Source organism: Pleurodeles waltl, chromosome 6 (genome assembly GCF_031143425.1).
Source record: "Pleurodeles waltl isolate 20211129_DDA chromosome 6, aPleWal1.hap1.20221129, whole genome shotgun sequence".
Lineage (NCBI taxonomy): Eukaryota > Metazoa > Chordata > Amphibia > Caudata > Salamandridae > Pleurodeles > Pleurodeles waltl.
The window spans coordinates 1,567,060,516-1,567,085,014 of record NC_090445.1 but is presented as its reverse complement, the minus strand read 5'-3'; the positions used below and the strand labels follow the sequence as shown (position 1 = coordinate 1,567,085,014).

The 24,499-nt window shown below is 49.0% G+C and overlaps 1 pseudogene; it reads right to left on the bottom strand.

Moving 5' to 3' along the window:
• Positions 1–17,376: 17,376 nt before the first annotated feature.
• LOC138301794 (P2Y purinoceptor 4-like) lies at positions 17,377–22,595 on the bottom strand (annotated as a pseudogene).
• Positions 22,596–24,499: the final 1,904 nt, after the last annotated feature.

Genomic DNA, 24,499 nt, shown 5'->3' with positions numbered 1-24,499 from the left:
TCATGGCAATGCTGGGGTGATGAGATGGTTTTTGACCATGTATTCGCATCCGCCAAACTCTAAATCAGGTCTTATGTTATATCATATTGTATTATATCATGTTATGTTGTATTGTACATTACTTTATAGTGCCGACTGCCCTATAATGTATATTATAATATGTGATATTATATTACATTACAGTAACTGCATGGATCCCTTTTTTATGGTATTTATATTTTTAACATTTACATCTGCAGCTATTGATTTTGTCACATTTGTTTATGCAAAAAATGTACACTCACCTTGAATAGAGGTATTGTATATACGTAAGGTAGCCTGTACCATGCATTTTAAATGACGGTTTTGTTAAATTTAAATTATTTTTTTACGAATTCTATTCATTCTTGCGCCTGTAGTTAATCACGCACTGCAAATATTAGCGCGTGTGTTATAGTGGCTTGATTAAGAGCACTGGCAGCTGAAATCCTCCATAACTGAGCAAACGTCATCGCAAACACCATGACCGCAAATAACCTGCTCCTGAAGGTGAGAAGGTTTATTATTTCTGTGCAAAACCACTGATCACGTCCCTGACGGGAGCACAAAGTCACACATTTGAGAAGAGTACGTTTTATCTTAAACAAACGTTCCTGAGGCACCCTCATTTACCAATAACCAAATTCAACATGCTTCCTGCCGGGAGAGAAGGGAGCAGGGGAGTGGTAACTATATAGTCCGAACAATCAAGAAAGAGCAGCTTAAATGCCTGCAGAAGGTATCTCTTGAGGGGCTTATGTATTCCATGGTGTCAGTGTGCACAACCACTTCAGTAAAAGGCTCAGGGACTGCGACGCATGTGAGCACCTACACGTGAGACAGGCGCCAAGAAATGGTGTGGTCACCATGTTTTTTTCATGTATTAATCCAATATGAATTGGTACATTTAAAAAAAAAAAATGAAAATTGATTAGCGTGAAAGCACTTTTTTGAAAGTCAGAGTAGCCCGGCAGTAATTTGGCGCCAGGCCCCCCCAAAATAAGAACATAAGTAGGAGTGTGGGGGCGGGAGAAGGCAGTGAAGGAGGGAGTCAAGAGAGCAAGGGAGGAACTTGAGACTGGGCTTGAGGAAGCCCCCAAAAAAAAAAAAAAAAGTCAAGGAAAAGTGGGGAAAGCAATAAAGGAGCGTCTGTGTGGTCGGAGACGAGGGGAGGGTTGGGGAGGGGGGGGGGGATGGATGAGGGAGCAACACGGACCGCAGGAGTCCAGGTGTTTGGGTAGGTGGAGGATAGTAGTACGGGAGAGAGCGAACGTTAGAAAACAATTGCACTTTAATGGAGTACTGAAAGAAAAAGAAAACATTAGGGCTAAATGTATGAAGCTTTTTTCTGTTCGCTAACGGCCCGATTCAGACAACTGGGCCGTTTGCCATCAGAAAAAAGCATTTTTGGGTGTACAAAACCCTATTTTGAAATTCGGTAATCTATCACCGAATTGCAAAATGGGTAGCGATTCAGTATTTGGAAGGAGCCTGTCAAAGGCGATCCTTCCTAATAGCAACTCGCAGTGATATTTATGTTAGCGCGGCTGATCTTTTTTGGTTTCTTCTCATTAATTTATAAGGGGATGCGTTAGAGGTTGGATGGACCTTTTGACTGCGCTTAGAGTAGTTCCCACCATAAGACTCAGTTTCAATAACAATCAATACCAATACCAATCAATAGAATCAGTAATCTTGGGAGTCAGTAATTTCCACGCACCATGACCCCTTTGGCCATGAATAACCACACCTTCATGTAAAAGTTAGAATGTTTATTTCCCTATATTAACAATGCTAATATCACGTAACTTAGTCTAAAAAAATCAAATGATAAACATACAGAACCAATACTGGTTGGCCAAATCTTCTAAAGAACCTCAATTTGCTCAATGCATGGATAACTACACATTCTAAAGTTATAGTCCAAATCAATAGCAAGAATAAGTGTGCACTAGAAATAGCATACATTTAGATTCAGCAAAGAAAATACATCAACTGTTGTTAGTATTCAGCAAACATCTTCAGTGAGTCTCCTAACTAACTTCCTGATTAGAATGGCATTTTTGGGCCTCATGCAAAACAATTTAGTCAACACAAATTTGGAAAAACATGGAACTATGGCTCTATCAAAATTATCGGTTATTACCTAAAGACAAAAAAATAGACATGGCAATCAGTTACATAGTCTTATACCTTGCCTCAGTATGGTTCAGCAAGCTGCGGTAGTCTTCGTCAATTGGATATCTGTTCGGTCAGCAAGACATCAGGACTCAGCAATAAAGTTCAAGATAGAAATGTCTCAGGAACGGACATAATCAGAATGTTGCTGCTTGGCAACAAAGTTAGAAAAAGTTAAGCACGTCTTCTCTCAGGACGGTTAGGAAAAACGTGTTTGTCTCCTCCCGGTACAGTCTGGCTAAGTTAGATTCCTTAAAACGTCTTTCCACTATTGGTCAAAGAATAGTACGTTTACATTTAGTCCAATGAAAGCAGGACCTCAAATCTAAGATATAACTAAACTGTCTTTTACATGTCGATGATTGGCTCCTCTTCTCCTGTTCCCGTAGTTGGGCTCGACCGGAATCAATTTTGTATCGCCTTATATTCCAGTCAGTGCATCCATTGTTAGTGCCTGGGAGCATCGCCTTTATGCACACTAAGTTCTACAAGGTATCAATAGCTCGTACAACATATTCTAGCGAGCAGTTCTCATGGGTAAGAAATGTAGCTACTAGCATCTGGTCAACGCAGTGGAAAATTACATATCTAATTCTCTAAGCAGCAATTTTGTGACTCGTTTAAGCAATGCAACTTGACATGAGGCCGTGCAACTAGTCACAAGACTTCGCTCATTTTAGTCTTATGATTAATAATGCAAATACAAAATACATAGGCCCTCATTCCGACTTCGGCGGGCACCGCCCGCCGGTCGGAAACCGCCGAAAGACCGCACCGCGGTCATAAGACCGCGGGGTCATTTTGACTTTCCCGCTGGGCCGCCGGGCGATCGCCAGAAGATCGCCCGCCGGCCCAGCAGGAAAGCCCCTGCAACGAGGTAGCCGGCTCCGAATGGAGCCGGCGGAGTTGCAGGGGTGCGACGGGTGCAGTGGCACCTGTCGCGATTTTCACTGTCTGCAAAGCAGACAGTGAAAATCTGTATGGGGCCTGGCATGGGCAGTGCAGGGGCCCCCAGGGGCCCCACGACACCCGTTTCCGCCATCCTGATTCTGGCGGTGAAAACCGCCAGAAACAGGCTGGCGGGAAGGGGGTCGGAATCCCCATGGCGGCGCTGCAAGCAGCGCCGCCATGGAGGATTCCCTGGGCCAGGGGAGAACCGGCGGGAAACCGCTGGTTCCCCTTTTTTGACCGCGGCTTTACCGCCGCGGTCAGAATAGCCCTGGAAGCACCGCCAGCCTGTTGGCGGTGCTTCCGCTGCCCTCCGCCCTGGCGGTCAGAGACTGCCAGGGTTGGAATGAGGGCCATAATCATTAATATGACATACTACTACATTAATCTAACCAAAAACATGACATTTCACATTAATAAGCAGTTAATAAGGACACTTCGTGATTAGTGGCGGTCACTCAAGGAGGCACATTTTCAAAGCTGTGTATTGTTTGTCTATATTAATTCATTTTCTATGCAGATTCAACATTCAAAATACATGAATATTTATTAGGAAAATTTCAGCCAGTGCTCTCATGTATGAATGTTTTGTGACCGAATTGCCGTTGCAAAACATTAGCTTTTTACCACCAAATTCAGTTTGGTGGTAGCCCATTCGCAAACCCCTTGCCCTTTTTCAATGCATGCAAAAATGTTTTTTAAGGGCAGGCAGTGGTCCTATGCACCACTGCCTTCTGTTAAAAAATGAAAATGAAATGTTAAATTTTTCTTTTTGAAACACATCCTGTTTTCCTTTAAGGAAAAAGAGTTGCATTTTTTTTTTTAAAACCTTCTTGTTTTAAAAAGCTGTCAAAGACATGGTGGTCTGTTGACCCCAGCAGGCAACCATCTCTGTGAATGCTGGCCATTTCCAATGGGTCGCAAATTACAACCTGCCTCATGAATATGAATGAGGCAGGCCCTATGCAACCAATTTGAGAATCGCAAAGATTGTCTCATACACTGTTTACATCAGAGATTGTGACTAGCAATTTGTGAATCGCTCAAATTTGATAATTGTGAGTCGCAATCTCTGATGGTCGTAGATCTGGTCCTTAGTTCCCTAAATGTGAGCAATGAGAGAAAAAAAGTCATCCAGTCTAAAGGATGTTGAAGAGGCAATGCTCAGGGTGAAGAACAAATAGACGATGGACAAGGAAAGCCATGAAATAAAAAGCAAGCAAATTAGAGTAACAACAAAGACAATCAAAGGTAAGCAATGGTTTTGGCCGAGGTACACTGTATGTTTTTGGTGTAGTCCACAATGGGTCTTTCGCCAGCCACACAGTTTAAATCTGTTTGGTAGGCGATACCTAAGCATAATGTGTTTGACAGAACTGTCACTTCTGTGCTATCCACAAGTTATTTTTCCTTACAAAGTGATCAAATATCAAAATACACTATCAATGACCAGGATGACCTTAGCGCAAATACTTAGGGCCATATGTACCAATACATTTTCCCATTGACACAGAATGGGAAAAACCCTTTGCTACATCTGGCCCTTAGTTCCTATTCAATAAACAGTCCATATGAATTATTACCAGTGGATCAGACCACTTCTGTGTTTTTATAATCCTTTTTGTTCATCTCCCTGTGAATTTTCAATTGATTTTTCCTTTGAGGTACACAGTTTCAGTGGCATCAGTTATTGTGATGTTCACAATCAAGATGTTATGGCATTACTTCCTGGGACTCTGAGTCAAAGGTCATATGATGTCAATCCTGGTGATGTCATTGCAGTCAAAGTTTGGGTGATGTCACGTCTGCTACCCCACACATTTTGAGGCATTGCTGTCTATGGTGAAAAGGGAATTAGTGAAGGATATGTTGCCTGATGATAGAGAGATATGGAGATTCCCCTGGCAGATAAGGTCTCCTCTCTGCAAGTCACACCATCAGTGCTTCATGCACTCTTCCCAGACATAGGACCAGTCTGTAGGGAGAGTGGCAATTCAGCATAAGTTCTTCTAATGGTCTAGTGCTTTCTTTGCACACTGGTATTCTGCCAGACAAATGACAAGGACCCATTACTGGATGAGAGAAGGCTTCTACTAGTTAAGGTGGTAATCCAGGACCTATCAGAGGTAACAATACAGAAAATGGCAATGTGTGTATTTCACTCAGGGCAGTAATAACATAGTATGGGCAAAGAAAGGGCTGGGAAGCCGCCACCACCCATCCTGGTATAACAGATACTGGGAAAAAAGTATGTGAAGGGTGGCCTTGTCCAACCTGAGAATAACCAGCATGCCCACAGGAATCTTTTTGTGGGGCAAGAGGAGCAAAGGTTACAAAAGGACCTTACCAGTCTCCATGTCATACGTTATTGACATACAACATGCACTAATTCATCGAGACTGTCCCTACAGGATAGATGCAACAGACTGACCATATGTTGAATGGCTGTACCTTTAACCAGGGAGTGTCAGTAGACACTTTTCCTGCAGGCTTACAGATAAAACGTCATGTGCCCAAGGACTATAATTTGCTGACACTTTTACCAGTCACCTTATAACTTGGGTCAAGACAGCCGTAGCCACTCTCAAATGGGTATATTTTGGCAGTCATCAGAGTAGAGATCTGATAATAAAAAAACAAACAAAAACGAATGGTGCACTTCTCTGGGGCGTGCATATTTGTCGAGTCCACTAGAGGAAGAAAGCCAGCCTAACTGGAAATGCATTAGAGCTGGAGTATGGCATAGCTATACAAAGCTATTCAGGGCCTACTATAGTTCCACCAATTAAACTAGTGAACTTGGCCAGTCATGTTTTCAGAACTGTCATTCTGATGTTCATTATGGTTTTTTTAACTCGTTTGAGTGATGTTCTGTGGAGTCTGGGAAAGCAAGCCCCCTCAATGCAGGTTCACACAGCTTCCCCATCCACATTTTAATAACATATGGGCCCTCATTATGACATTGGCGGTAAATCCCACTTACCGCCACGCCGACTGCCGCCAACATAACTCAGCCGCGAAGGATAACCGCCAACCATATTATGACACACACATACCAATACGTCACTACACATCCACACACACAAGTCCGCCAGCCCAAAGGTCAGTGATAAACTGGAGGTAGCAAAACCCACACTGTTACACCAATAGAACTACTCCCACAACATTATGTCCCACGAATCACTGCGGCGGACATTCAATGGCGGTAAGCCATTGGCGGTGCATACCGCCACGCTCAAAATACACATACTCAAACAAAACAACACCACATTGGACAATTCAAACTACACACACCTGACACCCATACACACACCACTATAAAACACACACCCACACTACCCACAACCCCTTACGACTACAATTGCCACAAGACTGACACCACGACCACAGACAAGACCACAGCCACAAACCACGTCACCTATACACCACCCACTCACCCCACATCACACACCCCAACACATCACCCAACACACCCTCACCCACACCACTCACACTACACCCAAGGCACCACAACAACACCCCAGGTTCTCTGAGGAGGAGCTAAGGGTCATGGTGGAGGAAATCATCCGGGTAGAGCCACAGCTTTTTGGATCACAGGTGCAGCAGATATCCATTGCTAGGAAGATGGAGCTATGGCGGAGGATCGTGGACAGAGTCAACGCCATGGGACAGCACCCCAGAACAAGGGATGACATCAGAATGAGGTGGAACGACCTACAGGGAAGGTGCGTTCCATTGCAGCAAGACACCAACTGGCTGTACAGAGGACTGGTGGTGGACCCCCAACTCCTCTCCCACAACTAACAACATGGGAGGAGCAAGTCTTGGCAATCATGCATCCTGAGGGCCTGGCAGGAGTAGGAGGAGGACTGGACTCTGGTAAGTCAACTCTCTATCACTATCACCCCCGACCTGCATGTCATCATATACCCCCACCCCTACCCTCCTTCCCATCACTCATCACTCCACCGCCTCCCACAAACCCCACCATCACAACCCACTCATCCCAATTCCAAGCCCTGCATGCAACACCAATGCATGGACACCCATCACAGACCTGCATGGACACCTATCACCACAGCATGCACACTAGAAAGAATCACCTAGCCCACCAAATAACAACTCACACAAGGCAAAGCTGCCAGGGCAATAACAACCATTGAGGGCAGCACACTCATGCATAATATGTCACATGCATGAACAATAATACTGCATTTACATCCCCACAGGTAACCCAGCCAATGTCACCAGGGAAGATGTGCCAGCAACATCTAGTCCCCCCCAAGAAGAGGCCCACAGTGATGACAGCAGCTATGGTAGCCTGGATCTGGATGACCAACCTGGCCCATCAGGGACCCCCGGACAGTCGGTTACCCAGGCACATTCACACACCACCACAGCGCCTCCCCCCTCAGGAAACACCACCACACCACCCACCCAGCGGGCCCATACCTCTGTCCCCAGGACACGTCAATCAGCAATGTGTCCACCACTACAGGGAACCCAGGCCACCGCACAAATACAGGTCAATCAGGGACCTGGGGTCAGTGGCAGTGAGCACACGGTTCAGGGGACAGAGGCACAGTACAACAGGGAAGCTGGGAGGACTGCTGAGCGACAGGGGGAGGACAGACCCAGGGAACCAACTCTCCAGGAGGTACTCACCGCGATCCTGGGAACATACCAATAGTCCCAGGACACGCTGGGCCAGATACTGGACAAGTTGCAGGAGAACATGCGGCTGCAGAAGGGACAGTACATGGGAATCAGGGAGGACTTGAAGGACATCAACAGCACCCTGGTCTCCATTGCAGGGGTATTGGCAGACATGGCCAACAGTATGAGGGAGGCAGTGGCACACCACCAGGCCCCTGACACTAGCCAAACCACCAAACAGCCCTCCACCTCCGCAGTGGACAGGAGGCCCTGCCACAGGACCAACAGGCCACCAGCAACCCTCCCCCTGCAGAAGGAGAACCACCACGCAAACGTTCCGTGCAATCCAGGCAGAAGCCAGAAACAATTGCCAAGAACCTCGCCAGGAAATAAGACACTCCTGAATGTCACCCTTGTGTCCCACTCTGTCACCCTGTCCACCTTGAACTGCCTTTGCTCCACTTCCTATGCCCCCTTGGACAATGCATCTGTGATACAAATAAACTGGACTCTAACCTGGACTTTACTCCATCATCGCCCCAGCCCATTGAACTACCCCCTCTTCTTCAGAGCACTGTAATAAACACACTTTGATAAAACTCAACTATGGTGTATGTCAGATTTTTTCAAAAGGTATTCGTTTAACAAAGATTCAAAGAATGCAATTCAACTGTACAGTAATGTTTACATTGCAAAGACCTGTAGTTGGCTGCACTTACTACACCAGGAGCAATAGTGGGGCACCAACATCTGCAAAAAGAGATGCCAAAGGGTACAGTGAGTGGGCATAGAAGTAGGAATACACAGCCTGCCAGTGACAATGTCACACATCAAACTGTCAATTATATGTATATCAACACTGTCTTACCTGTGTCTCATTGGAAGTATTGACTTATAATTGCACTTCTGTTATCCTCATCCTCATCCTCTGCCTCCTCATCCTCACTATCTACAGGGTCCACTGCTGCCACACGACCATCTCCAGCCTCCTCCTCCTACAGAAAAGGCACGTGGCAACGCAAGGCAAGGTTGTGCAACACACAGCATGCTACCATGCTCTGGCAGGCCTTCTTGGGTGAGTAGCACAGGGATCCACCTGTTAGATGGAGGCAACAAAACCTGGCCTTCGGGATGCCAAAGGTCCTCTCTATAATTCTTCTTGTTTGCATGTGTGCCTCATTGTAACGTTCCTCTGCCTTTGTCCTGGGATTCCTCACAGGGGTCAGTAGCCATGAGAGGTTGGGGTAACCAGAGTCACCTGCAAATATCGAGGGACAACTGTTAGCCACACACTAACCCTTAGGGCCTACACCATACCCATACACCAACATATACAGGGTGGGAACCAGGGCTCACCTATTAGCTACACCCTGTGCCTCTGGAGTTGAGCCATCACATTTGGGATGCTGCTATTCCTCAGGATAAAGGTATCATGCACAGACCCAGGATACTTTGCATTGACGTGGGAGATGTACTGGTCCGCCAGGCACACCATCTGCACATTCATGAAGTGAAAGCTCTTTCGATTTCTGTGCACCTGTTCATTTTGCCGGAGGGGGACAAATGCAATATGTGTTCCATCAGTAGCCACAATAATGTTGGGGATATGTCCTGTTGCATAGAAATCTGCTTTCACTGTGACCAAATCCTCCACCTGGGGGAAAACGATGTAGCTGCACATTTGTTTTATCAGGGCAGACAACTCTCTGGTCAGCACTATTGAGAACATAGGCTGTGACATTCCTGCTGCCAAGCCCACTGTCAGTTGGAAGGAGCCAATTGCCAGAAAATGGAGCACTGATAGCACTTGCGCAAGAGGGGGGATCCTGGTGGGGTGACGGATAGCAGAGATTAGGTCAGGTTCCAGTTGGGCACACAGCTCAGTGATTGTGGCCCTGTCAAGTCTATAGGTGAGGATAATGGGGGTCATTCCGACCCTGGCGGTCATGGACCGCCAGGGCCGGGGACCGCGGATGCACCGCCAACGGGCTGGCGGTGCATCCAGGCCAATTCTGACCGCGGCGGTAAAGCCGCGGTCAGAAAAGGGAAACTGGCGGTTTCCCGCCGGTTTTCCCCTGGCCTGAGGAATCCTCCATGGCGGCGCTGCAGGCAGCGCCGCCATGGGGATTCCGACCCCCTTACCGCCAGAACCTGGCTGGCGGTAACGGGTGTCGTGGGGCCCCTGGGGACCCCTGCAGTGCCCATGCCAATGGCATGGGCACTGCAGGGGCCCCCTAACAGGGCCCCACCAAGATTTTCAGTGTCTGCATAGCAGACACTGAAAATCGCGACGGGTGCAACTGCACCCGTCGCACCCTTTCCACTCCGCCGGCTCCATTCGGAGCCGGCATCCTCGTGGAAGGGGGTTTCCCGCTGGGCGGGCGGCCTTCTGGCGGTCGCCCGCCCGCCCAGCGGGAAACTCAGAATTACCGCTGCAGTCTTTTGACCGTGCAGCGGTATTCTGACGGCGGGTCTTTGGCGGGCGGCCTCCGCCGCCCGCCAAAGTCAGAATGACCCCCAATGTGCCTATCCTCCTTGTTGCCAAGTCCACCATGGGTCTGTACACAGGGGGATGTCTCCATCTCCTATTCTTCCGCAGCGGTTGCAATCTGTGGGGCAAAGGAGTGAGCAGTTGGTCATTATCTGTTCATTATAACCACTACAGAGCAATGCATTTTGTGATTGTTACAATAATGTGGTGGGATATGTCCATAATATGTATTTGTGTACTGTGACGCAGTTAGGATCCATGGCCTGCCCCCCCTGAAATGGCGTCCGCCTGTCCTGTATGGAGGGGCAGGTGGAAATGAGGTAATTCCACTGACGTTGTACGCTGTTGTGGGAGGCCACCGTGCTACTCCTCATTGGTTTATATTGGGCCCTATTGGTTACAGTGGACAATGGTGATGTGCACCAGCGGTGACGGTATGCACCGCTGCGGACGTGACTGCCATTTTCTATCTGTTCACTCACTTGCTACCTGACCTTCAACAGAAAAGGACCTACACTGCATGTGCTGCTGTGACCTGTGTCTGCAACTCACAATGGCTCTTTTCACTGGGGAAAGGGCCCCTGCCTTCACCTCGGCGGAGTTGGAGAGACTAGTGGATGGGGTCCTACCCCAGTACCGATTGCTATATGGACCTCCAGACCAACAGGTGAGTACACCGTGTGTACTATGCATGGGGCGTGAATGCATGGAGTGCTGTGTGTGCAGTCCTCATGTAGGGTGGTTGGGTGGATGGGCCCTGGGAAGGGTGCTGTATGTATGCTGGACCATGTCTGTGATAATGGGAATGGTAAGGGGTATGGGGGCCATGAGTGTAACAGGCAGGACGGTGTGACTTATACCTTTCCCTGTGTGTATTTCCTCTGCAGGCCAGTGCCCATCAAAAGAAGGGAATATGGCGTGAAAGTGCCAAGGACGTGCGGACCCTAGGGGTCTACGGCAGGCGGAACACCCACTGTCGGAAACGGTGGGAGGACCTGAGATGCTGAGCACGTAAGACTGCAGAGGCCCAGCTGGGGATGTCCTCCCAATGTGGAAGGGGTGCCCGTCAAACCCTGACCCCCCTGATGGCCCATATACTGGCGGTGGCCTATCCAGAGCTGGAAGGGTGCTTGGGGGCATCACAGCAGCAACAAGGGGGTGAGTACAGTATCCTAATATACAACTTGACCCTGGTGGGGTGGTATCTGGGTGGGGGGTGTGGGCCTTGTGGGTGCCCCTAGGCCAGACCTGGCATTGCAGGGTAGGTCCCATGTTGGGCAGGGTTCTGATGTGAAAGTACTCCAACCAAGCTAGTAGGCATCCACTACTGGGCAGGGGTGTGTGGGTCTCAGATATGCTGCAATTGGTGTTAGGTGTCCCTATCCATGGGATGGTGACTAGCATTGTGACTGGTAGTGCATTGCCAGTGGGATGGAGGGGGAGGGGATCACCACGGCGGAGGCTGGAGGGGACAGTTCGGACAGGGATACCTCCTCCGATGGAAGCTCCCTGGTGGTGGCGGACACCTCTGTGATCACCTCAGCTACAGGTACAGCCGTCACCCCGTACCGCACCACCCTATGAGCAGCCCCTCAGCGAGTTTCCCATGCCCGCTCACCCAGGAGGGTGGGCATCCCCTTCGCCCCAGTCACCTCAGGCCCTGCCACAGTGTGCCCTGCTGCCCTGACAGAGGAGGCTATTGACCTCCTGCGATCCATCTCTGTTGGGCAGTAAACCATTGTGAATGCCATCCAGGGGCTGGCAGCCCAAATGCAACAGACAAATGAATTCCTCGAGGGCATTCACACTGGCGTGGTGGCCCAACAGAGACAATCCAGGCTCTGGCCTCCTCTCTGATGGCCAGCATTGTCCCTGTTTTCACCCTCCAACTTCCTCTACCCAATTCCATTCCCCTCAACCCCAACCTATCCCAAGCACACAGGCAGACGAGCTTGCACCCAGGACAACACACAAGAGTGGACATGGCAAACACAAGCACCATACTTCATCCCACAGGTACTCACACAAACACCATCCAGAACAAGACATAACAACATCCACTGCCTCCACTGTGGCCCCCTTCTCCTCCTCCTCTTCCACCTCTCTCACAGTTGCATCTATACTCACACCTGCATGCACTACATCCTCATCCACTACCTCCGTCACCAGCACACCTATCAGTACACACCCCTCACTGGCAGTCACCACCCCAACACCCATGCACACGTCCCCTGTGCCCTCTCCCACTGTGTCTGTGCTCCCTCCTCCCAAAGTACACAAACGCAAGCACTCAGACACCCAACAGCCATCCACCTCACTACAGCATCCAGCCCATGCACCTGCACCCAAACACAGCAGACAGACACATCCTACCACCACTCCCTCTTCCTCCACTCCCAAACCATCTCCCTCTTCCCGCCCCAATGTCTCTTAGAAGGTTTTTCTTCACCAACATTGACCTATTCCCTCCCCCTCCCCCCACTGTCCCTCACGTCAGGCCAGGGCAGTCAAAACCCAGGCAAGCACCTCAGCCACCCAGTCCACGGCCACAGGAGTGTCCCCAACTACTCCAGGTGGGAAAGGATACCGGCCACCAGTAAGCCAGACGGACAGGGTGCCAGCCCCAAGTGCATCAAGGAAGGGCAAGGAGTCAGCCCCAGCTGCAGGAATGATGGGCAAGGAGGCAGCCCCAGCTGCAGGAAGGAAGGGCAAGGAGGCAGCCCCAGCTGCAGGAAGGAAGGGCAAGGACGAACCCCAGCTGCAGGACGGAAGGCCAAAGAGGCAGCCGCAGCTGCAGGAAGGAAGGGCAAGGAGGCAGTCCCAGCTGCAGGAATGATGGGCAAGGAGGCAGCCTCAGCTGCAGGAAGGAAGGGCAAGGACGAACCCCAGCTGCAGGACGGAAGGCCAAAGAGGCAGCCGCAGCTGCAGGAAGGAAGGGCAAGGAGGCAGTCCCAGCTGCAGGAAGGAAGGGCAAGGAGGCAGCCCCAGCTGTAGGAAGGAGTGGTAAGGGGCCTGCAACAGCAGGCAGTAGAGACAAGGGCCCTGGTGCATGGACTCAGTCAGAGCCCCCACCACCAACCATGGTGGTGCAGCCGTCCGAAGCTGCAGGGATAGGGCTGGAGCCTCCTCCCAACACTGCCAGCACCGCCATCAGCAGCAGCAGCCCCAGTGGGCAGCCATCTGAGGCTCCAGGGCACGGGCTGGAGCCTCCCCCCACCACTGCCAGCACTGCCACCAGCAGCAGCAGCCCCAGTGGGCAGCCATCTGAGGCTGCAGGGGAAGGGCTGGAGCCTCCCCCCACCACTGCCAGCACCACCACCAGCACTGACACAAGCAGCAGCAGCCCCAGTGGGCAGCCATCTGAGGCTGCAAGGGAAGGGCTGGAGTCTCCCCCCACCACTGCCAAATCCACCATTAGCAGCACCACTGACACCACTGAGCAGCCGTCACTGCCGGAGGACAGTGTGTAGTCCTGTGTCCATGGGCTCTTGTGTTGCCTGGCCCCTGCAAATCCTGTGGGTCTGACTCCCAGGTGAGAGACTGTGACCTTGTACTCCCCAAGATCTGCATCACTGGGCACAATGCCCCCTCCAGAACCAGTGGAAGTAGCCATCCACTCACCCTAACCTCCACAGGATGAAGATCACTGGGCACAATGCCCCCTGCAGAACCAGTAGAGAAGCCATCCATTTGAGAGACTGTGGCCTTGCACTCCCCAGGACAGAGTAATGGGCATGTTGCCCCCTCCAGAGCCAGTGGGCAAGTCACCCACTTTAGAGACTGTGGTCTTGCACTCCCCAGGACAGCGCACAGGGCATGGAGCTCCCTCCAGAGCCAGTGGACAAGTCACCCACTTGAGAGACTGTGGCCTTGCACTCCCCAGGACAAGTGAGTGGGCAAAACCCCCACCTGAGAGACTGTGGCCTTGCCCTCCACAGGACCGAGTAATGGGCATGTTGCCCCTTCCAGAGCCAGTGGGCAAGTCCCCCACTTGAGAGACTGTGGCATTGCACTCCCCAGGACAGCGCACAGGGCATGGAGCACCCTCCAGAGCCAGAGGGCAAGTCACCCACTTGAGAGACTGTGGCCTTGCACTCCCCAGGACAAGTCAGTGGGCAAATCACCCACTTGAGAGACTGTGGCCTTGCACTCCCCAGGACAGAGTAAAGGCATGTTTCCCCCTCCAGGACCAGTGGCGTTGTACCATCTTCTGGCTAAGGTACTCCCCCCCATTCCCCGTTCCCCATTCCCCGTTCCCCGTCCCCCTGAGGTGCCTGGCTATTTTCGACCTGATACCCTTGCACTGTTCTCTCCATGTTGTTGCAGGAGTGAGGTCGGGCCTTGGACTATGTGATGTGGCCATGTTGCTCACAGACATTGAGGACTGGGCAGTGTCCCTACATTTGTAAATATGTATGTACTTGTTGTTTTGGATGCACGTATTTATACTATTTTATCTTATTACACTTGCTTTATTCAATTAATGTTGTCCTTGCATCATTCTTGTGGGGTACGGGGTGAATATGTAATGTTACTGAATCTGGTTGTGTATATGGTGTTGGGGGTGGGGGTGTTGCGTGTTGCGTGTGTGTGTCACTCTCTTTTTCCTTCCCCCCCTCCCCTGTGTGCTAGCCGACAGTACTCACTGTGGTCATCTTCACCGGTGTTGGTGTTCGTAGTGGAGCAGTACATAGAAGAGCATGGGGAACTCATGCAACTTGGGCTCCATAGCGGCGTGGTTCTTCCTTGAGTCTCCAGAGGTGAGTCATTTCCCTTCTGTGAATTGTTTCCACCAGGCTTTTGATGACATTAGTACCGCCCTGGAAAAGGTGGCAGATTAGTGTGTCCTTATACAGTGGGCGGAACATTGTCTTCCGCCTGGCTGTAGGAGGTAGCTCCACCTCCACCACCACGCCAACAGAACACCGCCCAGCGAATCACGTCCTGTGATTCACCGTGGCGGTGTTCTGTTGGCAGTGTGGTGTCGGCGGAGCTGCCCCCATGGCTCCCGTCCCCTCCTGGAGGATCGACGGACCAGGTAAGTCGATCGTCCGTTAGAGGAGGGGGGTCGGGGGTGTTGTGTGTTGTGTGCGTGCATGGGGGTGTGCATGTGTGTATGTAGAGGGGGTGTGTGAGTGCGTGTATGCTTGCGGGGGTGTTGTGTGTATGGGAATGAGTGCGTGTATGGCTGTGGGTATGTCTGTATGGATGTGTGCGTGTATGAATGTGGGTGTGCGTGTCTGACTGTGTGTGTGGATGTAGGCATGTATGTCGGGGTGTGTGCATGTGTGTGTTGGTGGTGCCTGCATGCGTGTCGGGTGTGTGTGAGAAATGTTATGTTGGGGGTCGGGGTGGGGAGGGGGGCCCTGCCACCTTTGGGGGTTGCGGGGGTGGTGGGGGGTGTAGGGGAGGGAGTCGGGGTGGGGGGTGGTGGAGACCCCTATCAGTGCCAGGGAAGGAATTGGCGGTTGAAACCGCTGGAAATCCACGGCGGTAAGCCGGGTCCAAATACCGCCGGCCATGGTCATAATACACTAAGGTAAGACCGCCAGCCTGTTGGCGGTCTTACCGCCGGTTCTCTGCCATCCGCCAGGGTTGTAATGACCCCCTATGTTTCATGGAATGTGAAATTATGCAGCAGAGTATGAGAATAAAGGCAAAATATGTGGTACAGTGGCATTATTATCTAGCTATTTGAGAACACACGGCTCTTGAGTCAAAAGGGCACCCAATGCAGAATATAATCAACAGTTTAGTCACCATTATTTTTCTAGCAAGGAAGCACAGGAACAACATTTTATTAATATTCCATTTCTATCTCATCATGCAAATTAACTTCCTAAAACATTCCAAGTAGCACGGATCATAAAACTATGTCCATTTAAACAGTTTTTCGTAAATAAAAGGTACATCTTTAATTATGGGCATTACAGCTACCTTTGTATTATCTGTTTTCTGGAGCTCCTGTTTGGTTTCACTCGGTGTTCACAGTAGAAGGCCTTCAGAAGCTCCTATTTCCAACAGGAAACGACACTAGAAAACATTTTTTGTAAAATGCCCAACTTTCTGTCTGTGTTTCACAGGAAACACTTTAGATTCAAAAACTCAGACTTTAGAAAGACTTTAGAAAGAGATTGGGATTGCATTGGGATTTCATAAATTCTTTACAATTCAAACATAAAATTTGAATACATATTCAAAAACATTTTTATTAAGATGAAGGAGCCATTTCATCACGTTTGAATTACAATTACATATATAAGGGTTTTATTTCCTGTAGGAGACAAAGCCCCTCTGTTATCGTGTAGATGGAGCTACTGACACGATATGGGCAAAACTCTCACCTCTTTAATGCCCTAATAGATCAATCATTAGATACTGTATTTTTAATAATTTATGAGTTAAATGAAAAACGTTTTTTTTAAATCTGCAAAGTACACTGCAGATTGTGAATTATACGTGCTGTTGGAGAATCATATAGTTTAAGCTGCCTAGATGTGTTGTGATTTGATAGCTCGTTAGCATTTTAGTTCCATTGTCCTTGTTTTATTGTTTTATGATGTATGTCGAATAGCTTTTATTTTTTTGCTGTTTGCAGCTTTGAGGAACCGTTTCATAACACCAAATGGCAGCAAGGATAAACAGATTATTCTGTCAAGTAAATTGGTTTGTGGAATTGGAAACTGACTGATTGAGTGTAGGAATGGCACAACAATAATCTAAATCAATGCATCATGTTTCTAACGGAGCAAATATATTAATCAGACTCTGCTAATTGTTCACCTGAAATTGCCACATAAATGGACTCTCTCTCCTCAATCCACGATTATTATCTAGCATGTATACTTTAAATAGAATTGGAGTTCATGGTAATACATAAATGTCCCTCCTCTTGTTGTCTACATTTACACTGAACAAGGCGTTATAAAAGGATATTTCAAGCAAGTGCTCTAAGGCTGAAAATGTTTGGGTCTTCATTCTTTGATCCAGTTTTTGGTGTTTCTATCGTTCATTAATCCTTATAACTGACAAGGACACTTCCGTTGCAGTGGTCCCTATTGTAATGGCACCAAGCTGAGATCCCTCTAAAGTTGCTCCAAAACCTGAATTCCCTTGTTGGTCACGTTTCTGTCAGTTCCAGTACTGTTTAAAATACTGTGCCCGAGATAGCAAAATACCCTAAATGAATCTTTAAAGAGGGAATACAACTTGTCTGAAGCAAAGCAGTAGAAAATAGGATCAAGACAACAATTTGTTCCTGATAACATCCATGTAATGTAATATGCAACTTCCACACGCTCCAATAATTCACATTGTGTTGGAAAAAAACAACTTAATTGTGACTCCCATTGTCCTTGAGATCTGCACCGGCACATAACAAATTATAAATATTTCTAAAGACACGCTACTGGTTTGGATGGACTTTGATTTCATTACTTTGGTCACTGTATTCAGTGGATTCAATTTTAATATAAATCTGCTTAGTAAGGTGTAATAAATCATGGTGATTGCAAAAGGGGATGAGGAGTGCAGAAAATATGATCACCCAGTTCTAAACCTATTACAGTGGAGTCATGTCTGTTTGATGGATACTCAAACATTTGGTGGCATCTTGTACTTCAGTTGTTTTCAAGACAATACAAAATGGGAATCCTTGAAAAAGTAGACATCCTCAAACGACTAAGGAAACTTTCTTAATAAATGAGTTTCTGGTTAGGACGGATCTCTTCACATTGAGGACAACAGTAAAGTACTGGTGTAGTCTGATCATGGTAAGAAAGTAAATACTTCCATACATGTGAGTGCTCAGAAGGAACACTTTGAACTGGCAGAGGAATGTACCAAAAGTCTGTTCACCAGTCAAAGAGTAGAGGATGATAAGAGGTGCCGCCGGTGTAATGATGGCATCAGTGATGGCCAAGTTGAACTGGAGGATGGTGGTTGAGTTCCATTGCTATATGTGAAACCAAAAAAATCCACGCACTGATATAGTTCAGTATAAAACCACAGGAAAAAACAAAGCTAAAAAAAACTGGGATGAAAATGTATATCTTCTGTGGCTGCCACTCTGCGTTTTTGTCTGAAGCGTTAATCCTCGCAGCATAGAATGGATTCTCCAAGGACAATACCTAGTTTTGAAAGAACAGAAATATAAAACTTTTTGACAGAAATGGTTTTGATGAAAATGATCATCTACATTTATGGAAAATAAATTATCAAAGGGACTATGTATACCCTATGGAGGTGGTGGACTGTTAACAAAGCACGAATTACAAAGAATATCTCTTTAGGTATGATGTTTAGTGGTACTTGCACCATTCATGGTGAACATATTATAGTCTATACATAAACTAAGAGGCTTCTTTTAAGGCTCCCTTTTGTTATTGGCTTCAGAGACCTGCAGACATGGGTTTTCAACTCTACTAAGTATTTTTTCGATCATCCCTCTGGACCATTGAAATGCATGCAGTACTGTTTTAAATCCGAAAAGTACATTGTAGGAAGTTGGCTCTGTATGTACTATTTCAAAGTAAGAAATAACATGCACAGAGTCCAAGGGTTCCCCTTAGAGGTAAGATAGTGGCAAAAAGAGATAATTCTAATGCTCAATTTTGTGCTAGTGTGGTCGAGCAGTAGGCTTATCAGAGGGTAGTGTTAAGCATTTGTTGTACACACACAAGCAATAAATGAGGAACACACACTCAAAGACAATTCCAGGCCAATAGGTTTTTATATAGAAAAATATATTTTCTTAGTTTATTTTAAGAACCACAGGTTCAAGATTTACAAACAATACTTTAAATGAAAGGTATTTCACTTAGGAACTTTAAGAACTTTGAATTAGCAAAATAGCATATACAGTTTTCACACAAATGGCAATAAGCTGTTTTAAAACTGGACACCGGAGGTAAGTGTTTGTTAGTTTTACAGGTAAGTAAACCACCTACAGGGTTCAAAGTTGGGTCCAAGGTAGCCCACCATTGGGGTTCAGAGCAACCCCAAAGTTACCACACCAGCAGCTCAGGGCCGGTCAGGTGCAGAGGTCAAAGTGGTGCCCAAAACACATAGGCTTCAATGGAGAAGGGGGTGCCCCGGATCCAGTCTGCCAGCAGGTAAGTACCCACGTCTTCGGAGGGCAGACCAGGGGGGTTTTGTAGGGCACCGGGGGGGGACACAAGTCTGCACAAAAAGTACACCCTCAGCAGCACGGGGGCGGCCGGGTGCACAGTGCAAACAGGTGTCGGGTTTGCAATGTAGTTCAATGGGAGACCCAGGGGTCTCTTCAGCGAAGCAGGCAGGCAAGAGGGGGGGCTCCTCAGGGTAGCTACCACCTGGGCAAGGGAGAGGGCCACCTGGGGGTCACTCCTGCACTGGAGGTCGGATCCTTCAGGTCCCGGGTGCTGCGGGTGCAGTGTCTTTACCAGGCGTCGGGTCTTAGAAGCAGGCAGTCGCGGTCAGGGGGAGCCTCTGGATTCCCTCTGCAGGCGTCGCTGTGAGGGCTCAGGGGGGTCAACTCTGGGTACTCACAGGCTTGCAGTCACAGTGGAGTCCTCCCTGTAGTGTTGGTTCTCCACAAGTCGAGCCGGGGATGTCGGGTGCAGAGTGCAAAGTCTCACGCTTCCGGTGGGAAACATGTGTTCTTTAAAAGTTGCTTCTTTGTTGCAAAGATGTTTCTTCTTTGGAGCAGAGCCGCTGTCCTCAGGAGTTCTTGGTCCTTTTAGATGCAGGGTAGTCCTCTGAGGCTTCAGAGGTCGCTGGACCCTGTGGAACGCGGCGCTGTTGCAGTTTTTCTTGAAGTGGGGAGACAGGCCATTAGAGCTGGGGCCAAAGCAGTTGGTGTCTCCGTCTTCTCTGCAGGATTTTCAGCTCAGCAGTCCTTCTTCGTCTTAGGTTGCAGGAATCTAGTTACCTAGGTTCTGGGACCCCCTAAATACTCGATTTAGGGGTGTGTTTAGGTCTGGGGGGTTAGTAGCCAATGGCTACTAGCCCTGAGGGTGGCTACACCCTCTTTGTGCCTCCTCCCTGAGGAGGGCACATCCCTAATCCTATTGGATTGGATGGAGGATTTCTAAAAGTCAGAGTCACCTCAGCTCAGGACACCTTAGGGGCTGTCTTGACTGGCCAGTGACTCCTCCTTGTTTTTCTCATTATCTCCTCTGGCCTTGCCGCCAAAAGTGGGGCCGTGGCTGGAGGGGGCGGGCAACTCCACTAGCTGGAGTGCCCTGGGGTGCTGTAACAAAGGGGGTGAGCCTTTGAGGCTCACCGCCAGGTGTTACAGTTCCTGCAGGGGGAGGTGAGAAGCACCTCCACCCAGTACAGGCTTTGTTACTAGCCACAGAGTGACAAAGGCACTCTCCCCATGTGGCCAGCAACATGTCTGGTGTGTGGCAGGCTGCTAAAACTAGTCAGCCCACACTGGAAGTCAGGTATGGTTTCAGGGGGCATCTCTAAGATGCCCTCTGGGGTGTATTTTACAATAAAATGTACACTGGCATCATTGTGCATTTATTGTGCTGAGAAGTTTGATACCAAACTTCCCAGTTTTCAGTGTAGCCATTATGGTGCTGTGGAGTTCGTGTATGACAGACTCCCAGACCATATACTCTTATGGCTACCCTGCAATGTCTAAGGTTTTGCTTAGACACTGTAGGGGCATAGTGCTCATGCACCTATGCCCTCACCTATGGTATATAGTGCACCCTGCCTTAGGGCTGTAAGGCCTGCTAGAGGGGTGACTTATCTATGCCATAGGCAGTGTGAGGTTGGCATGGCGCCCTGAGGGGAGTGCCATGTCGACTTAGTCATTTTCTCCCCACCAGCACATACAAGCTGGCAAGCAGTGTGTCTGTGCTGAGTGAGGGGTCCCCAGGGTGGCATAAGATATGCTGCAGCCCTTAGAGACCTTCCCTGGCATCAGGGCCCTTGGTACCAGGGGTACCAGTTACAAGGGACTTACCTGGATGCCAGGGTGTGCCAATTGTGGAAACAAAAAAGGGAAAGAACACTGGTGCTGGGGCCTGGTTAGCAGGCCTCAGCACACTTTCAAATCATAACTTGGCATCAGCAACGGCAAAAGGTCAGGGGGTAACCATGCTTATATACATTCTGCCACCCCATGTTTAATTTTTTATATCATCTATGCATTGTACATGTGAAGAAATCAGTCTGTTTAATTGTTTTGTAATGCAGAATGCATTTTTCGTCTTTTTTCTCTAGAGGATCAAGGGCGAGCATCAAACATATTAGTGTTGTCAATGCTTGTTCAGCAGGCAGGCTTTTTCATTGAAAGTTCCTAGCATCGCACTCAGATATCCCTCACATCTGTCTCTGTCACCGAGTTAAAGTGATGCGTGGGTGCATGGAGCAATGAGTGTAGGTGTTTGTAGGTAGAAACAGATCTTCTTATACATGTCATCCTTAAAAACCCATTAAACATTTTTCAAACAATACAAGACAACTATAACTTGATTTATTTTCCAAAAAAGAAATACAAACATCGGAAACTATTGTTAAAAAGACCTCCAATTTCACTTCATTTCTCTGTTAATAATCCTAACATCTCATATTCCAAAAGTGATTTATCGTACAATAGTTAATTTCATGAGAATTGGTTTAAAAAAGAGACCCCGATAATATATTCTAAGATGGACAGGAGCTCTTGAATGACAAAATTCTCATTGGGGCTCCTTTTATTGAAGGTAGTACATAAACACATAGAAATTATGGTAGAAATTGTCTCAGTAATTCAGATGAGGCACAAGAACAAGCACATAGAAACAAAGCAGAAACACATTCTACAGGCTGGTTGACAGTGGTGGGGAGAAGGAAGTGTTTGAATGGAACAACAATTTTGATAATTTAAAGTGTAGCAAATAAGGGCCTGAGTTAGATCTTGGAGGTACAGGTCCTGTCGTTGCTTTTTTGTAGTATTTCCCGTCCACCAACTTGGTGGCCCAGTCGCCCTGTTTAGATGTCGGTGGTACTGTAGCCAATAGACCGCCACAACCTGCAAAACCACCAGCTATCCCAACCCGTGTCGGCAGCGTGATAGGTAACAGTGGCTGGGACTCCAGCTGCTGTTACTGACTAACAGATTTGGATCTGCCTTCTCGACAGGCAAACTGTGGCAGAAATACCTCCGCACCAAAGCTGCCGGATTGGGGGGAAAATGGGATGAAAACCCATCTTTTCCCTCCTTTCCACTTACCTTTTTCATGGGAACAAGACTGGAGGAGTCCTGCCATTGCTGTTGACACTTCACCCCAAAGGACACCGACCCGATTGTCGCCACTGAGCAGTACATGGTACATTTATGCAGAGGTCGGTACATGTAAGTATTTTTTTTATCCCCTAGGGGTTGGAATATGTGTTGACATAAGTTGTTGCATATAATGCATGCAACACATCTATATCAACACATATGTCCAATGGGCGATCCCTCCTCCCTCGCAAACCCGCCCATGTCACACTGTTGGTACAGCAGGAACATCTAAATCCCGCTCTGTGGTACACCGCCAGCCGGATAGCGGCAAAGCACTATCAGCCCACATTGGGAACCGCTGTTGCACGGTTTGTTTCCCAACCGCTAACATCTAATTACGGCAGGTGGAACTCTATCAGCTCAATGGAGTTACTTGGGACCGTGGCGATGGGATGGCAGTAAGACCAACAGGATCAAAATCAGGCCCTAAGTCACAACTGTAGGAATAGTAAATATAAAAGTTATGTTTGAAAAGCTCTGTTCCTATTTTGTTCCATAAGTTTTAAATGGTGTATAGAATTCATATAGATTAGGTTAGGATATAGCACATTTGCTTCAACTGATAAGAGAAGAAAGCAGATGGTATGGGCAAGTGAATTGTTTGATGGGTAGAGTTCTTTGGTTTTGGTTGGTGTTGTTTTGTGGTTTCCTGAAAATAAATAGGACTGCATTAAAAAAGTTTACTTTGGGGGGCGTGGCCAAGATGGGGGCGTGAGTGGACGTGTTCGTCCGAGCTCCGCCGCCCTGGCCCCAGAACACTGACGCGCGGCCCGGTGGGGGGATGGCCTGAGGCCCCCAGAGATGGTGAGCAGTCCTGCGGTCCAGAGGGTGCCCAGCGGAGACCGGGAAACGCGCGGCACCGCGAAGCGTAGGCAAGGAGCGATTGGCCTTGGCCTGCGCCCGAGGCCGACGAGTGCTCCGTGCAGCGGACCGAGCCACGTGGTGGGCCCTGACCCGGCTGCTCCCTTGGACGAGGAGCTACGGAGACGGAGGCCCAGGAGGACGGTGCTGGGCCCGAATGCATTGAGGGCAGAGTTGGGGAATGAGAGCTGAGATTCGTGGGCGCCCCGTGAGGTGGAGGCCCCCTGTCTGCTGGGCTTGTCTTGGGGGTCGGGTGGAGGCGCCCCCCCAGCTGGATTTTCCTTGATTGACGGGAGGCCTGGAGGTGGCGGCAGAGGTACGCGGGGGCATCGGGTCGCCCCGACTTTGAAGTAGGAAGACGCAGGGCGGAGGGGCAGGACTGGGCCCCTGAGTGATGGTTCTGGCGACATAGTAGTGCGACGATTGGCAAGAGGAAGCACAAGAGCGCAAGGCCAATTGCAGTCCTGGGCACGGGGGGCTTCTGGTGGTCTGGTCCCAGAGGGAGCCTGAGAAGGTGCCCAGGAGGGCTGCCTGTTCGATCAAGATAACACGCACGTGCCATGGCGGCGTCCGAATCCAAGCGGGAGCGATCAGTTAGAGAAATGTTGACCGGGCCCGCCTGGCATCGGGTGGCGCGGTTGAGGAACCGCCAGCGATAAAGTCCCCAGAGATGCGGGCGGAGACGGAGCTGAACGAGAGCTCCCCGGTAACCTCCTTGTTTGACTCGCTCTTGAGTGATATCCAGGATCTTCGTAGGGACATTTCTCAAGAGGTGAGAGAGCCGCGAGGTGAGGTTACGTCCCTGGGGGAGCGAGTAGCACAGATGGAAGACGGCGAGATCTCTTGTGGCGAGGAGGTGGCGGGCCTGCAACAGGAGGTCGTCCGCCTCCGGGAGCAGCAGGATCTCCTCCAGATAGCGGTCGAGGATTTAGCAAATCGCTCGAGGAGACATAATATCCGCATCAGAGGGGCCCCTATGGGGGCTGAGAAGGAGGACATTGGAGACTTTGTGGTGGGCCTGTTTTGCTAATTTCTTGGCCTGGATGAGACCCAGGAGATTACCTTGGACAGAGTTCATCGAGTGG